The sequence below is a fragment of the Tupaia chinensis genome, unplaced genomic scaffold (genome assembly GCF_000334495.1).
Source record: "Tupaia chinensis unplaced genomic scaffold, TupChi_1.0 Scaffold000609_1, whole genome shotgun sequence".
In the NCBI taxonomy this organism is placed as follows: Eukaryota; Metazoa; Chordata; class Mammalia; order Scandentia; family Tupaiidae; genus Tupaia; species Tupaia belangeri.
The window spans coordinates 3,059,370-3,065,694 of NW_006160128.1; the positions used below are offsets into that span (position 1 = coordinate 3,059,370).

Sequence of the window (6,325 nt, forward strand, 5' to 3'; positions counted from 1 at the left end):
ATTTCTCGCTTTCTGTCTCTCTGTCTCTTTCTGTCTGTCTGGCGAGCACATGCGCCCTATAGCGAAAACCTTCCCCCCCCCCCAAAAGGATATATTATAGCCAGATTGACCAAAACAACAGACAAAGACAATATACTAAGATTGGCAAGAGAGAAACATCAAGTTACCTACAAAGGATATTCCATCAGGCTAACAGCAGACTTACCATCGGAAACAATATGAGCAAGGAAAGAATGGGAAAATGTATTCAAAGTGTTACTGGAAAAGCAATTTTAACCAAGAATACTGTACCCAGCAAGATTATCCTTCATATGGGAAAGAAAGACAAGAATATTCTCAGATAAACAAAACCTGAAAGAATTAACCAACATCAGAGCCGATCTCCAAAATGTTCTGAAGGGAGTGCTATACCAGGAAAATGAAATATAGACACACAAAAATAAGAGTTCAAAAACTAATAAAATGGCCACCTTAATCATAGAGACACATCTGGAGTTGAATATTATATCCCAGAATTTAATCAGGAATATCAGACCACAACAGAAGATAGAGAAAATATGTGAGACTGAATCAGTGAAATAGCATTTTATAACTTTTGACTGAAACATTGCTGATTTGTTTTCCAGTTTTAAGGATTTCTGTCCTGTTTTGAGCTGCTGGTAGGTTCATGTGCCTACTATTTGAATAGAATCCTAACCTGTTTCCTGGCTTTAAGTTTTAAGTAAATTTCCTTAGTATTTCTTTGATTTATTAAAGCTAAAACTGCTTTTCTTGAAATTAAAAATATATTTAAAAATACCTTTTAATGACCATAGTAAGCTTTATAGCATCAGTTAGGTGTTTCCTAATAGTATATTCATTCTACTCAGAGTTTCACACCTAAAGTCAGACATGTATTCACTGATATGTACATACTGGCTAAACTTGCTATTGAAAGTAGTTAGATTCCTTAAGAAACTTTGTGTATCAGTAAAATGTGGGGGGAAAAAGAAATGGAAAAACAACTGTAAACACCTAAGATAGTGTGGGAGGAGGGTGGGAAATGGCAGAGGGTGAGAAATAGGGGTAAAATATATGTATACATGTATATATATTAAACTAGAAATGGAAAATTAATGACAATAACATGTATGATTAAGCCACTATGCAGTGGCTTGGATGGGAAGTCACATTTCATATGCTGTGACAATGCTCAGAGAATGAATGTAAATTAATTAATTTAAAATTATTCAGAAGAAAATTACAGTGCACTTGTAACTAGATTCTCCCTTTGCCCATAGTTTTAGTTTAAGGTATTTTATGAAGCAGTAAAATGTGTAAAACAATGTAAAGAAAGAAAAAGAAAAAAAAGTTCACTCTGAGAAGTTGACAGCATCCACATCAAAGGATGTGTCTATTGTCCACAGATTTTTGTCAATATGTAGATGACACAAAGCCCCTGAGAGTAAAGAAGTTCCCTTCCCAGTGTAGCCATTTATGAGGCCTCCAGAATCCCTTGGATCTGAAAACAATTGCTCCAGGGACCAGCAGTTAGCGTAATGGCTATGTCGGTGGACTCCCATGTAGTTGACTGCGGTTCGCGTCCCGGACCTGGTGGCTTAAACTCACGCCGGGCGCATGTGTGTGTGTGCCCAAGATCCCGAGAGGAGAATGGAGGAGAAGGGATTGCGGTGTGGCCATCCCCCCTGGGGGGTGATTTCTCGCTTTCTATCTCTCTGTCTCTCTCTCTGTCTGTCTGGCGAGTGCACGTGCCCTATAGCAAAAACCTCTTCAACAAAAACAAAGACACTTGGGGTCTGGGTTGTGACGCACTGTTAAAATGGGTCGCTCTGCAAGGCTGAAGCACATGGGAAGGATCTGGGTTCATATCCAGAGACTTCCCTGAGTTCACTGGGCATGCGGGTGCCCACGTCCAGGACTGGTCGGGGCTGGGGATGGATCATGGCGTTGAGAACCTGTTGTGACTGCGTTTTCTCTCTGTGTCTCTCTCACTAGTGGAAGAAATAAATAAATACATAAATAAATCCCTTCATATATGCCGTGAAGAAAACTCCTATCTTAATGCTTACCAAAGGAAATGGGTGTGTAGAGGAGTCAGGAGGAGCTGTTTCTTCAGGGTCAGCAAGACCCCAGATGCCAGAGCATCAAGACACACAGCCAGATCTATTCTGTGGATTGGAAGGTGACACATGCTTTTACCCTGGAGGAAATACAACCCTTACTTCCCATTTATAGCTCCCATACAGGAACATGGAAAAAAGGAAGGCCATAGCGTGGTGAGGAGTATGGGCTTTGAAAGTAGTTCTGGGGGACCAGCAGTTGGCATAATGGCTATGTCACTGGACTCCCATGTAGTCAGTCGACCGCAGTTCGCATCCCGGACCCGGTGGCTTAAAACTCAGGCCGGGCTCGTGTGCGTGCGTGCCCAAGATCCCGAGAGGAGAATGGAGGAGAAGGGATTGTGGTGTGGCCATCCCCCCTGGGGGGCTGATTTCTCACTTTCTGTCTCTCTGTCTCTCTCTGTCTTTCATGTGCTCTATAGCGAAAACATCTCAAAAAAAAAAAAAAAAATTGCTCCAGAGAGCACATGGTCTCCCAGAGAGCAGGTTTAGTTGTGGATTCAGGACAGGGAGAGGGAGGCGAAAATGAGAGGGAGAGAAGAAATTCAGGGGGAATTTGCAGCCATATTTGGGTCTTACATCTTTTGTACCTTTTGAGCCCTTAAACCAAGGTGAGGTCAGTCAAGGAGTGGAAAATAGAACAGGCTATTCTGTCATCTTAGAGGTGATGTGTTTTGTTGCTAAACATTTTCTCTGGAATAATTTTGACACTTCCATGTTAAGTTTATAGATGGCAAATGTGTGCTGAATTTTACTATTGGGTCATCAGAAAAGTCATGATGCATTTTTGCATAGAAAAACATAGAAAAATATGCCATGATTTTCCAATGACCCAATAGTTTTGTTGTAACTGTGATTTGAGATTATCTGTGCACTGTCCAGATACCCTCTGCCACTCACCAACCTCTCCAATTATCCTAGTTTAGTCAGACTGCATTGTTCTTAAGACAGACCAATGTTTCTGTGAAATCAATTTGGGTGACACACACAAAACCACTACAATGACTACCATAGCACATTTTGTCAGTTGTTCAAAATTAAGCCAAAATTAATTATGTTATAATTTAATTACAATTAAACTATAAGCATTTACTAGTTCACTCTCAATACTTATAGATAGTATTAAAGTTTTGGTATATGCCTTTCCAGTTTTACAAACAGATTTTTCACTTAATTTCTTTGTTTTAAAAAATTTTACCAGGGACCAGCAGATGATGTAATGGTTATGTTGCTGGACTCTCACATAGTCAACTGTGGTTCAAATCCCTGACCCAGTGGCTTAAACTCATGCCAGGCATGTGTGCATGCATGCCCAAAATCCAGAGAGGAGAATGGAGGAGAAGGGATTGAGGTGTGGCCATCTCTCCTAAGGGAAGATTTCTTGCTTTCTGTCTCTCTGTTTCTCAATTTCTACGGAAAGCACATGCACCCTATAGAAAAAAGTATCTCTTAAAACTTTTTAAAATCTTTGCAAGAGGGCACGTGTGCTCACTGGAGAAAGAGAGAGAGAGAGAAAGAGAGAGAGAGAAAGTGAGAAGGCACCCTCACTCCCCATGGAGAATGGTCATACCACAATTCCTTCTCCATTTCTCTCTCCTTTTGGGATTTGGGGCATGCACACAAACACTGGATATGTTTCTCAAGCCACCAGGTTCAAGACCTGAAGTACAGTCTACAATGTGGAATCCAGTCTCCTTAACCATTACTCCATGAGCTGGTCCTCCTAATTTTTTAAAATGATTTTTTATTATTTTTAAATGTTTCCAGAGGGTACTTGAACAGGCTGGATAGAGTCAGAGAGATTGGCAGAGAGAGAGAGAGAGAAAAAAGTGAGAAAACCCCCACAGGGGCTGGTCACACTCTGTTTCACCCTCATTTCAGGATTTGGGGCACACATGCAAATGTACCTGGCATGCTTTCAAGTCATGGGGTCCAGGAATTGAACTCTATAGTTGGCCATGTGGGATCCAGCTGTTTTAACCACCACACCATCTTCTGGCCTCCTTTTAATTTCTTTATATAAAAATATACAGTATATTCAAAATATATGTATTATAATACATATCTAATTAATGATATATATTTAAAATATATTTTAAAATATGTAATAATTTATCAGAAGGCCTGTGCAGTCACTAGATAAAGACAGAGAGACAGAGAGAGAGGGAGAGAGAGAAAGTATCCTTCAAGGGTTGTGGTCATGCCAGAAACCCTTCTTCTCCATTTTTTCTTTCCTCTTGCCAATCTTAGTATTTTGTCTTTGTCTGTTGTTTTGGTCAATCTGGCTATAATGTGTCTTAGAGAAGATATTCTTAGGTTGATTCTATTTGGGATCCTTTGTATTTCTTGGGACTGGATTTTTTAGTGCCTCTCTAGGTTTGGGAAGTTTTCTTGCAGGATTTCATGGGATAGATTATCAACACCCTTATGAGTCTCTTCACCTTCTGGGATACCAATTATCTGGATGTTTGGATGTTCGATGGTATCTAGTATTTCTTGTATATTATTCTCATTTTTATTTATTTATTTTTTTGCAATTTCCTCAGTCTTCATGGTGGATTTTTCTAGGCCATTTATTCTATCTTTTACACTGGAGATTCAATTTTTGGTATGATCTAGTCTGCTTTTAATACTTTCAAGGGAGGTTTTGATTTTCTGTATTATAGCCTTCATGACTTCCTGTATTATAGCCTTCACCTCTAACAGGTCCATTTGATTGCTTTTTAGAGTGTGTATTTCCTCTTTTAGATCTTGCAAGAATTTCCTCATCTCCTGGAACTCGTCAGCTCTTTTCTCCTGCCTCTTCTGCAGTTCATTGTCTCTCTTCCATCTCTATTAGCTTTGTCACTGTGAATATTCTAAATTCTTTATTTGACATTTTTATGAGTTTCATTGTACAACTTGAAAAACACACCAGGAATTGTGCATGTGTGCATATGTGCCCAAAATTCTGAGAGGAGAATGGAGAAGAGATTGTAGTATGGCCAATGCACTTGGGGGATGATTTCTCACTTTCCCTCTATTTCTGTCTGTCTGTCTCTGACAAGCACACACACACACAACGACAAAAAAATCTAAAAATCTAAAGAAAAAAATCCAGAAAACATGCTTTTGTTTCAAACTCAAAGTCTCAAGGAAATGATTTTTTTAAAATAAGAAATTCAGAGGCCAGGTGGTTGTACAACAGTAGCACAGCTAGACTCACATGGGAAGTTTCAGGATTCACATCCAGGGGCCTCCCTATTCACACTGGCCATGTGTACTTGCCTGTAATCCAGGCAGGCTGAGGCTGGGGTTGAATCACAGTGGAAACCCCTGTTGGGGATGCCCATCTCTCTGTCTTTCTCTGACTTCAAAGAAATGAATAAACTTTAAAAAAAAAAAGGAAATTAATCTATTCACCAAGTGTTAAGGCTGAGCTTTCTAGTCATACCTCTAGTACTATTGACTAGGTTTCTAGTCACCCATTTCTTCATTCAACATATTTATTGCATGATCACCACTTGCCATGCTCCTGCTCTTCCTGCCCAGGACCAAAAAGCACTTTTGCATAAATCCGATCTCATCTTCAGTGCTGATGGTATTAATTGAATTCTGAGGCACCTTGATGAAACTCTTTGGCACAGAAAAACCTCAACTCTTGTTCTGTTGAGGTACAAAAAAATAAAACTAGAAGGAAAAGAGGAAGATAAAACGAAACAGACAGTCTGCCCTCAAATCATCAGAATTAATTAACTATTCAATTCCATCTCCTTCAGGTTCACACTGAAGTTGCAGTAACTTGGCCATAACTTACATAGAGGTGAGGTTGAAATAGATCTCCGGAGATCTCCTGGATGTGGTCTAGGAGAATAATCTCCGAATAGCACGTTTCCACTCTTTTCACATTTCTTTAGCAGAAGGTGTTTATGTTGACCCACGGGCAAGCAACCACTTGATAAAAGAAGAGCAAGCCAGGCTGCTCTGGGCATTGTTCTATTGTTCCTGCATCACAATGTGCTGACATGGCCTCTGAAGTAAGAGAGGAAGCTGAAGGAAGGTCAGCACTGAGCTGAAGTGTCATCAGCATTCCTGGGCAACTCAGCTCAGGAGTCATAGTTTTGGTGGCAGTTTGACGTTTTCAGAAGCTTCTTTGGAGAGAAAAGTCATTTTAGCAACAGCAGTAACTTTGGGAGAGATATTATAATGTGAAAGCTGAAAATACT

The 6,325-nt window shown here is 39.9% G+C and overlaps 1 protein-coding gene across 2 annotated transcripts in view; it reads right to left on the reverse strand.

Moving 5' to 3' along the window:
• GARIN2 (golgi associated RAB2 interactor family member 2) overlaps window positions 1-6,041 on the reverse strand; it is a 40,128-nt gene extending 34,087 nt beyond the window's left edge. Inside the window, exon 1 of one of the 2 annotated variants that reach the window (XM_006158792.1) lies at window positions 5,917-6,041. The gene's annotated coding sequence lies outside the window, so the exon portion shown is untranslated. Of the gene's footprint in view, window positions 1-5,553; window positions 5,731-5,916 lie in introns of those variants that run through there. The other variant, XM_006158793.3, reaches the window with a different exon arrangement.
• Between the last annotated feature and the right edge of the window lie 284 nt (window positions 6,042-6,325).